We start from the raw sequence: 12025 nt of genomic DNA on the forward strand, positions 1-12025 counted from the left end.
TTAGGGTTTCACCACTATGTTGATTAATAGTGGTGAGAGTGGACATCCTTGTCTTATTCCTGAACATAGAGGAAAAGCACTGTTTTCACTTTGAATGTGATATTAAGTGTTGGTTTTTCATATATGGCCTTTATTATGTTGAGATATGTCCCTTTAAACCTATTTTGTTGAGAGTTTTGATCATGATGGATGTTGTACTTTGCTAAATGCTTTTTCTGCATCTATTGAGATGATCATGTTTTTTATCCTTTCTTTTCTTTTTTTTATATAAATTTATTTTTTATTGTTGTTCAATTTGCCAACATATAGAATAACACCCAGTGCTCATCCCGTCAAGTGCCCACCTCAGTGCCTGTCGCCCAGTCCCCCCACCCCCCACCCACCACCCCTAGTTCGTTTCCCAGAGTTAGGAGTCTCTCATGTTCTGTCTCCCTTTCTGATATTTCCTACTTATTTTTTCTCCTTTCCCCTTTATTCCCTTTCACTATTATTTATATTTCCCAAATGAATGAAACCATATAATGTTTGTCCTTCTCCGATTGACTTACTGCACTCAGCCTAATACCCTCCAGGTCCATCCACGTCGAAGCAAATGGTGGGTATTTGTCATTTCTAATGGCTGAGGAATATTCCATTGTATACATAAACCACATCTTCTTTATCCATTCATCTTTCGATGGACACCGAGGCTCCTTCCACAGTTTGGCTATTGTGGACATTGCTGCTAGAAACATCAGGGTGCAGGTGTCCCGGTGTTTCATTGCATCTGTATCTTTGGGGCAAATCCCCAGCAGTGCAATTGCTGGGTCGTAGGGCAGGTCTATTTTTAACTCTTTGAGGAACCTCCACACAGTTTTCCAGAGTGGCTGCATCAGTTCACATTCCCACCAACAGTGCAAGAGGCTTCCCTTTTCTCCACATCCTCTCCAACATTTGTGGTTTCCTGCCTGGTTAATTTTCCCCATTCTCACTGGTGTGAGGTGGTATCTCATTGTGGTTTTGATTTGTATTTCCCTGATGGCCAGTGATGCGGAGCATTTTCTCATGTGCATGTTGGCCATGTCTATGTCTTCCTCTGTGAGATTTCTGTTCATGTCTTTTGCCCATTTCATGATTGGATTGTTTGTTTCTTTGGTGTTGAGTTTAATAAGTTCTTTATAGATCTTGGAAACTAGCCCTTTATCTGATATGTCATTTGCAAATATCTTCTCCCATTTTATGGGTTGTCTTTGAGTTTTGTTGACTGTATCCTTTGCTTTGCAAAAGCTTCTTATCTTGATGAAGTCCCAATAGTTCATTTTTGCTTTTGTTTCTCTTGCCTTCATGGATGAATCTTGCAAGAAGTTACTGTGGCCAAGTTCAAAAAGGGTGTTGCCTGTGTTCTCCTCTAGGATTTTGATGGACTCTTGTCTCACATTTAGATCTCTCATCCATTTTGAGTTTATCTTTGTGTATGATGCAAGAGAGTGGTCTAGTTTCATTCTTCTGCCTTTCTTTTCTTAATGTGATGTATCACATTTATTGATCTGTGAATATTGAATCACCCTTGAATACTTGAAATAAATCCTACTTGATTTGTGGTGAATGATTTTTTAATATATTTTTGAATTCAGTTTAAAAATTCTTTGTTGATTTTGTTTTTGCTTCTATGTTCATCAGAGTTATTGGCCAATATTTTTTATTTTAATTTCTTTGCTTTTGTGGTGTCTTTGTCTGTTTTACGTATCAGGGTGATGTTGGACTTGCAGAATTAATTTGCAAGTTTTCTTTCCTCTTCTACTTTTTTTTTTTAGAATAGTTTGAGAAGAATAGGTATATACTTTTATTTAAATGTTTGGTAGAGAGCAGCCCAGGTGGCTGCTCTTAGGTGGCTAAGCGGTTTAGTGCCGCCTTTAGCCCAGGGTATGGTCCTGGAGACACAGGATCGAGTCCCATGTCAGGCTCCCTGCATAGAGCCTGCTTATTCCTCTGCCTGTGTCTGTGCCTCTCTTTCTCTCTCTCTCTCTCATAACTAAATAACTAACTAAATAAATAAATAAATAAACAAACAAACAAATAAGTAAATATTTGGTAGAATTCACCTCTGAAGCCATCTGATCTTGGAATTCCATTAGTTAGGAATTTATTATTCAGTTTCATTATTAGCAACCAGTCTGTTCAAATTTTCTCTTTGTTCCTGATTCAGTATTGAAGGTTATATGTATCTAGGGATTTATCCATTTCTTCTAGGTTATTCAATTTGTTGGCATATAATGTTTTGTAATATTCTGTTATAATTGCTTACTTTTCTGTGGTGTCAGTTATTTCTTCTTCATTTTTGATTTTATTCATCTGGTCCTCCCTCTACTTTTTTTTTTTTTTAAAGGTTTCTTTATGATTTTAGAGGGAGAGTGAGTACAGGGAGAGGACAAAGGGAGAAGGAGAGAGAATCTCAAGGAGACTCCCCACTAATCATGGAGCCCAATGCTCCATCTCATAACTCTGAGATCATGACCTGTGCTGAAATCAAGAATTGGATACTTAATGGACTGAGCCACCCAGGTTTCCCTCCCCTCTTTTCTTGATGAGTCTGGCTATAGGTTGATCAATTTTGTTGATCTTTTCAGAGAACCAGTTTTCACTTTCATTGATTTCTTTTCTCTTGTTTTTTGGTGTCTATTTCGTTAGTTTTCTCTAATATTTATTAATTTCTTCTACTAGGTTTGGGCTTTGTTTTCTTTCTGTAACTCCTTTAGGTGTAAGGTTAGCTTGTCTGAGATTTTCATTATTTCTTGAGATAGGGCTGTATTGCTCTTAATTTCCCTAATAGAACAGCTTTTGCTGCATCCCTATGAACCCTGGTGTTTTCATTTTCACTTGTCTCTATGTACTTTTTAAATTTTCTCTGATTTCTTGGTTGATCCATTCATTATTTAGTAGCATGTTGTTTACCCTGCATGTATTTGTGTTCTTTCCACATTATTTCCTATAACTAATTTCTTGTTTCATATTGTGCTGGTGAGAAAAGTTGCTTGTTATGATTTGAATCTTCTTTAGTTTATTGAGACTTATATTGTGGCCTAGCATGTGATTTATCCTAGAAAATGTTCCATGTTACCCTTGAAAAGAATATGTATTCTGCTCTTTTGAATGGATTGTTCTGTATATATCAGTTAGGTTCATCTGGTCTAAGGTGTTATTCAAAGTCACTGTTTCCTGGTTTGTTTTCTGTCTGGATGATCTATCCATTGATGTGTGTGGTGGTAAAGTCCCCTACTATTGCTATATTACTGTCAATTTCACTCTTTATTAATATTTGCTTTATTTAGGTGCTTCTGCATTGGGTACATAGATATTTATATTTGCTATATCCTCTTGATTGATTGTTCTTTTTACGATTATGTAGTGTCCCTCTTTGTTTCTTGTTACAGTCTTTATTTTAAAGTCTATTTCGTCTGATAGAAGTATTGGTACCCTGGCTTTTCTTTTTACCTCCATCTGTATGGCATATATTTTTCCATTCCTTCATTTACAGTGCATATGTGGTTTTACATCTGAAGTGAGTTTTTGACAGACGACATATAGATGGGTTTTGCTTTTTATCCATTCAGTCACACTTTCTTTTGTTTAACACTCTCTATATACTATGGTTTTATTCTTTATTCTTATAAGATCACATACTATTACTTTGCATGTGTGTTCCAATAAAACTTTATTTACACTACAGGCAGAGGGCTAGATTTGACTCTCAGGCCATAATTTGACAACTCCTGTTAGATGCTATGAACCAATTTTTTCAGTAGTTGAAGTATTTTTCATAGTTGATCAAGCTACAAATATTAGTTAAGTTCCTTCTAAAATGTGTTATTAAAAATTTCTTGAATAATCAGCTTATAGAAAGGATATATTGTTAAATGTGCCACTTTATCTTAGAGATCAGACATTTGTATATATAGAAGCAGACAGAAGTTATATTTATGTCTGATGGTATGGTGGATTAATAATGAATTCAATTCTGCTCTTCAGTTTTTCAAGGATTGTTGATGTGTCACACAGCTATCAACATAAAAAATACATTCTGATTGAAGTACTATATATAAGAAAATCAGCTTTAAAATAAGACAACTGCTTTTTGTTTTGTTTTGTTTTTACTGTATTTCTTACTCTCTACATTTTATTCCTGTGACTTACTCATTATTTTACTGGAGGCCGGTATCTCTCACTATCACTCATTTTTCCCAAAATCCCCTCCCTCTGGCAATCATCAGTTCTCTGTATTTATAGTTCTGAATCTGTTTTTTGTTTAGTCATTTATTTTAGATTCCATTTATAAGTGAATCATATGGTATTTGTGTGATTTATCTCACTAAGCGTAATACCCTCTAGATCCATCATGTAGTCTCAAATGGCCTGATCTCACCTTTTTTTTAAGATTTTAATTTATTTGAGAGAGAGAGAGTGAAAAAGAGCGAGAAAGAGTATAAGTGGGAGGGAGGAACAGGCTCCCCACTGAGCAGGGATCCCAATGCAGTGTTCTATTCCAGGACCCTGGGATCATGACCTGAGCCAAAGGTAGACACTTAACCAACTGAGTCACCCAGGCACCTCTGAACTCACCTTTTCATAACAGTATAATATTCCATTGTGTATATACCACATTTTCTTTTTCCATTTTTCTATCAATGGACACTTATGTTGCTTCCATGTCTTTGCTATTGTATATAACACTGTAACAGATATAGGGGTATCTTCTTGAGTTAGTGTTTTCATTATTCTTGGATTCATACACAGTAGTGGAATTATTGGATTATATGGTATTTCCACTTTTAACTTTTTGAGGAACCCCATAATTTTTTTAAAGATTTTGTTTATTTATTTGAGAAAGAGAGAACAAGGGAGCGAGTATAAGCAGAGGAACAGCAGAAAGAAAGGGAGAGGCAGAATCTCTGCTGAGCAGGGAGCCTGATGCAGGGCTCAATCTCAGGACCCTGGGATCATGACCTGAGCTGAAGGCAGACGCATTACCAACTGAACCACCCAGGTGCCCCTGCGTACCATTTTCCATAGTGGCTTTACCAGTTCACATTTCCAACAACAGTCCACGAGGACTCCTTTTTCTCTGTATACTTGTCAACACTAATTGTTTCTCATCCTTTTTATTTTAACCATTCTGACAAGTGTGAGGTATATCTCATTGTAGTTTTGATTTGAATTTCCCCAATAATTATTGATGTTGAACATTCTTTTTCTTGTGTCTGTTGACCATTTGTATGTCTTTGGGGAAAAAAATGTCTATTTAGGTCCTCTGCCCATTTCTGCACATTTCTTAATCAGATCTTTTTGATGGTGGAGGTGTTAAGCTTTGTAAGTTCATTTTTGTGTATGGAGTAAGAAAGTAGTTCAGTTTCATTATCTTGCAAGCAGCTGTCCAGTTTTCTTAGCACCATTTGTTGAAAAGACTCTTTTCCCCATTATTCTTATCTCCTTTGTCATAGAGTAATTGATGATATAAATGTGGATTTATTTCTGGGTTCTCTATCTTGTTCTACTGATCTATATGCCTATTTTTGTACCAGTGCCATACTGTTTTGCTGCCTATAGTTTTTTAGTGTATCTAATGTTAAAGTCCTTTTAACCTTTCTTATAAGGCTGGTTTGGTGGTGATAAACTCCTCTATCTTCTATATTTGTCTGGGAAACTCTTGATCTCTGATTCAAATCTGAGTGATAACTGAAGGCTGCGCCAAACCGCTGAGCCACCCAGACTGCCCAAGCACTAAATTTCAATCTCTTCTCCACATTTTATATATGTTGTCATATTTTATATCCTTTTATTATCTTTATCCCTTAATTGATTTTTGTAGATATATTTAATGTTAGTACTTTTGTATTTTAACCCTCACGGTGGTGTTATAAGTAAACTACTGCCTTTATTTCGTGTTCACATTTACCTGTGAAATTTTTTCCACTCATTATTTTTTTACCTCTAGATATGATCTTGTCTTTCTAGTTGAAGAATTCCTCAGGAGTTCCTGGGTGGCTTAATTAGTTAAGCATTCAACTCTTGATCTGGGCTCAGGTGAGATCAAGTGCCTCATCATGCCTCATCATGCTCCACACTCAGTGGGGATCACTTGAGAATCTCAAGTGGGGGATCACTTGAGATTCTCTCCCTCTCCTTCTACCCTCACCCAGATAAATCTTTTATTTTTTTATTTTAAATTCCTTCAATGTTTCTTGTAAGTATGGTTTAGTAGTGATGAACTCCTTTCATTTTGTTTTAGAAAACTTTCTCTTCTGTTCTCAATGATAACCTTACCAGGTAGTATGTTTTTGGTTGCAGGGTTTTTTTTTTTTTTTCTTTTTTCTTTTCAGCATTTTAAATATATCATGCCACACCACACTCATCTGGCCTACAAAGTTTCTGTTGAAAAGTCAGCTGGTAGTCTTATGGGGTTTCTCTTGTTGTGTAACTGTTTTCTTTTCTCCTGCTGCTTTTACAATTTTCTTTATTACTCTTTTCTGCCATTTTAATGATTAATTGTCTTGGTGTGGACTTCCTTTCGTTAATCTTGTTAAGTTCCTGTACTTCTGGATCTGAATGTCTGTTCCCTTCCCCACACTAGGAAACTTTTCAGCTATTATTCAAATAAATTTTCTGTCCCCTTCTTTCTTCCTTTTCTGGGATCTCTATAATGTGAGTGTTATTGCACTTGATAATGTTGTTAAGTTCCCTTAAACTATTCTCATTTTTTGTTCTTTTCTTTTTGTTCTTCAGTTTGGTTGCTTTTGATCCATTCTCTAGCATCCTTTAATCTGCTGTGGTTCCCTCTGTATATTTTTTAAAATATTTTATTTATTTATTCATAATAAATATGAGAGAGGCAGGGACATAGACAGAGGGAGAAGCAGACTCCCTGTGGTGAGCCTGATGCAGGACTCCATCCCAGGAACTTGGGATCATGACCTGAGCCAAAGGCAGACACTCAATCACTGAGCCACCCAGGCATCCCTCCTCTGTATATTTTTTTTAATTTGTTATTGAGTTCTTCATCTCTGACTGGTTCCCTTTATATTTTCTACCTCTTTGTTAAAGGTCTCATTGAGAACCTCCACACTTTTCTCAAGTCCAGTGAGTATCCATATGACTAGTACTTTGAATTATTTTTCAAGTTTCCATTTCCTACAATCTTTTGGTGTTATTTTGTCCTGGCCTTTTATTTGAGATATATTTCTCTATCTCTTCATTTTGCCTACCTCTCTGTGTTTGTTTCTAGTATTAGGAGGGTCAGCTATATCTTCTGATTTTGAAAGTAGTAGCCTTGTGTAGAAGTTGAGGAGCGGTGTTTTGCTTTGTTTTTTTTGAGAGAAAACATGAGTGAGGGCAAGGGACAGACTCCCCACTGAGCAGGGAGACTGACATGGGGCTTGATCCCAGGATCCTAAGATCATGACCTGAGCCATAGGGAAACAATCAACTGAGCCACCCAGGTGCCCTGAGGAGCTTTTAAGCTACATGTTTAGGGAAGCACTTGCTCTTACCTTGGTATGATCATGAATTGTTATGCTATAATGTAATTCATTGCCAGTTTAGTTATGTTGGTAGGAGGTAGCACTCAGCCTTCATTTAGCATGATGGAGGGCCTGAAATATAAACACTTTTGGACAACTATGAAATATAGTAATCCAGTAGAAGATTCATCATATCAACAATCATTACTAGGGAAGTAACAGCCCCTCCATGATATGACTGAATTCCTGTGATTCAAGTTTTGCAGTTGAGTAGGATCAACTGTCTAAGTATTTGGCAGGAACCTGTTTCAGTGGAGTATTAGAGGAGGCCAATCTGTGATAAGATAGACTTCAGGGGATCAGTTAATTCTAGAGATAACAGTTAAGCTCTAAATGTAATTTAAGATGTTACTTTAAAAACATTTAAACTGATCTTACATACACATAGTAATTAAAAATCCTGGTTAGAATTAGACTTTGTGTTACAGAGGTTTGAAATTTTATATTCTTTAACAACGGTTTTTAAAAGTATTGAAAAAATGCATAAAAGTTGTGTTTTTCACTCCTATAAAAACTGGCACTTTGTATAAGTATGCTTGTATAATGGAGAAATGAAATAACTCCTATACTAATAAGCTTACAAGAGAAAATAACATTTTCTGATATAACACTTAATTTAAAATTAATGCCTTTTCACTTTAAAAACCAATATATTTTGAATTTTATTATGACTTTTAGATCACTATTAATGATGGATAATATAACCATCTACAATTACTAAACTTTGATTTTGAAAACGTTACTAAATCAATTACTATCCTATAATTTAAAAGGTTCACGTTTGTCATTCTTAATTCTAATCTCCCATTGTACCTTAATTTTAACAAAAAATATATATCTATTTTTACATATACATTTCAAACAGCACTATATTTCAGTGACATCCCTGAACATAATTTTTAGTACCTTAGCATAAATCAAAATGCCATAGAAGCAGCATTGATCATCACATCAGATATTTAATAACTCCAGGAAGAATGGAAACTTGTGACTAAAATGTTTAGTTCAAAGAGGAATGGCCATTTTTACGAATACATATTTTCTTTTGAAATATAGAGTAACTTATTACCGCATCTTACTAACTCTTAATGTCCTTCCATGAAGTGCTAGACACAATTAGGAATCAAAGAGAGTTAATATTTGTGGGAATGAAAATATTTATCTCTAGAAATATCCAGGCAAGTCCTAAAATAACAGTTTCTTTGTGTAGCAACCCTCAGTCCAGGTGAGCAGAGATTTTGTAGTCTAGACTCATGTCATACCAGGACAAGTGAGCCAGGACCTCAAGCCATTAGGCTTGGTGCCCATTGTCATGAAAGTATTTTAGCCATGAATCCACCAGACTCCCATCTCTGCTGCTATGAAGAATAATCGATCCTATTTCTTTCAAAAGTCATGCCCTCCATTTGCTCTTTGGATTCTATTCTTTATCTTTTTCCTGGAAAATTTATCTTTTTTTTTGGAAAATTTATTTTAACAATCATATTCATCTTTCTTATGCATTCCATCATTCTCTCCATACTGTCTGTCCCAGTGACCTTCAGATGTGTTCACGTCTCTTCAATTTTATGAGAAAAATAAAGCTACAACCTCCAACACATGATTACAAGCTCTGCTCTAGAGTTCTCTCATTTCTCATTTTAGCTTAATAACCATACTTTTTGAAAGTTGTGTAGAAGTTCACTCTTCATTTCCTCTTTTCCTCTACTGCCAGGATGCACAGGTTTCTTTAAGTAGCTCAAGTGTACTATGCTTCCTCACATCACAAGATTTTTGTCCTAATTTTTCCCTCTGTGATGCTTTTCATTGCACATTGCCCACTGACACTTCACCTAGTTAAATGCCATTCTTTCTTTGGATATCAGCTCAGGCATCACTCCCTCAAAAACTTTTTAAAAATCTTGTAATACATAATCTATTTTTGCTTTTTTTCACTATTTTCTCAGTCTGCAATCACCATTTCATTAGTGTGCTTTTTGATCACTTGCTTTCTTCTTTCCTAACAGCAGCAAGCTTCATCAGAACAAAAGTCTGTTTCTGTTTCTCCATATCTGGAATCTCCAGTGTTAAATGTAATTGGCACATAGTAGGCACTCAAATATTACTTAATAAGTAGTTTCATGTCAGATTCAGTGAGTCAGAAATGATTAATTTTGTTCATTTATGCAGAACTGGCATTTTTCCAGGGATGTATCAACAAAATATGAAGATTGCACACTAGGAAGTTTTAAAGCAGTCCTGAAAATGCAAGAGATATTATTAATCTCAAACCAAACATCTTCACTGCACTTTTGGGAATGATAAAACACACCAAAAAAGAAAAACCTCTTAAAATTTCAGTGGAATAGCATGCATTTTTAATGCATAGGTTTTGTTCATCCTTGAAAGTAGAAATACACTATGTATTAGATTTCTGGAAACTTAATTTGCACACTACTATAATATGCAAGATTTTATGTAAAGTAACCTGGAAGAGGTAATGGAATATAAATCCTAAATAGTATACTATGAGTCACTGAAATTACATATAACTTTTCAATGAAAAGGTTCTTTTTCCAAAAGCTATGGCAGTGTTACAATTGATACAGATATTTTTATATTTTTCCTAATTAATATTGCACAGAAATCTGTAATCTGAAACATTCTGAAAATGACTCAAAGTTAGAGTCCTGAATACAGAGTTTTACATAAAAAGCATGTTTTTACAATGAATATATATTTTAGCTGAAAGACCCTGATATCCAAATTTAAAGAGAAAACTTAATTGATCACTATTGTTTATTCTAAAGTAAATGATGAATAAAAATACATAATTATATATGTATGTGTACATATAAATATATATGTATAAAACCAAGTGATACATTTTATACTAAAAAGCCCTCTGTATTTTTAAAAATACTCATACATCCAAAAGATAGTTTAGATTCACAAAAGCCTTGAGACTGGACACTAAATCCATAAATACAACATATCCAGTGCTTTGATGGCCAGTGCTTAACAGTCTCTGAAATGTCACTGAATTAATAGGTTTTATATTTCCATTCTGTTTTTGAGCAATTTCTCCCAACTTCATTTGACGTCCTGCTTCCTTCTGTTGATAATCATGATATCTTTCAGTAAAACATACCTTCCCTGGGGACTAATCAAAACCCTGATGAACTCAGGGTGCCAGAGACTGATAAGGGTGTGATGCTTCATCCTCATTGCTAGCCCTGCAGAAATGAGAGTGATGGTACTGAACCTTAAATGAGCTATATCAAGCAATTGTTTTCCAACAGACTCTTCAGAGCACATCTTGTTATAATATTTCTGATGAGATATTCCAGCTTATTAGACAGCCAACTGTTATAGCAGTAATGTGGCCTCATTTAACAATATTAAACCCAAATGGCTATCAATGTTCAGAGCTCCTCTTTGTCACAGTAATAACCTTTATTTCACATTTTAATATTTTCTCAATGGCAATGGCCTAAAGAATTAATTTGGAGTTTCTCTGATAACATACAAAGTTGAATATCTTACTTGTACCCACCAAGATACAGAGAAGGAGAAATATGGTATTGTTAGAAAAGAGAATGAGTCGAATCTCGTATTTGATTCAAAACTGAAGTATTCACTGTCAAATAATTATTTCTAACTGTGGCATATTGTGATTAAACCAGTTCTGACATTAATTACAAATTTAAAAACATCATTTCTTGGAAATAGTGTAAAAATTTTAACTCAGCTAGACCTAATTTAGCAAATACTCAGAGCACATTGAGTTATCTAAAGCAAATTATGTAAACAAAAAAATTAAAACCAAAAATAAAAGTAAAATAAATAATACAAAAAGGTAGCTACCAAATGTCCAAATAGATAGCAATCTGCCTTTTTCTGTGAAGGAAAAACCATAAACTCTAAATATATCTGTATTAAATACATTATAATTCAAGATAAATTTCTTAAGGCATCTTTGTGCATGATGATGCAATAATATCAAATTGTTGCCACCAGTACTAGATAGTTCAATATTCATTAAGCAAATATTACTATTTGGCATTATTTGATAAATGTATGGAAACATAATTCTAAGTTCTCCTTACTGATGACATAACAATAGTCACAAAATATTGAAGCATATTCTACCCAAAAGCTAACATTGATGATGCACAGCAAACAACTACATAATACTGGGAACATTCATGCTGAGCTACAAATTGCATATCCTCTTGGATTAGGTTTGAAGGTTTTATCTGTTACAGATGGCACAACAGTTTGCCTATACGATGTGATAATGATGGTTGAATGCCAGGACCCATTCTGGATAATATATGATGTTTTCACATATAAGCCACACTTAATTTTCTTAAGGAAATTATTAAGATCCACATTATACAATTTTCCTAAGTTCACAAAAGCTGATTGCTTGGTTCTAACACCCATCAATTGATTTCAGGACGTTTCCCCTATTATAATATGCAGCCAAAATA

Source organism: Vulpes vulpes, chromosome 6, assembly GCF_048418805.1.
Source record: "Vulpes vulpes isolate BD-2025 chromosome 6, VulVul3, whole genome shotgun sequence".
NCBI classification, from domain to species: Eukaryota; Metazoa; Chordata; class Mammalia; order Carnivora; family Canidae; genus Vulpes; species Vulpes vulpes.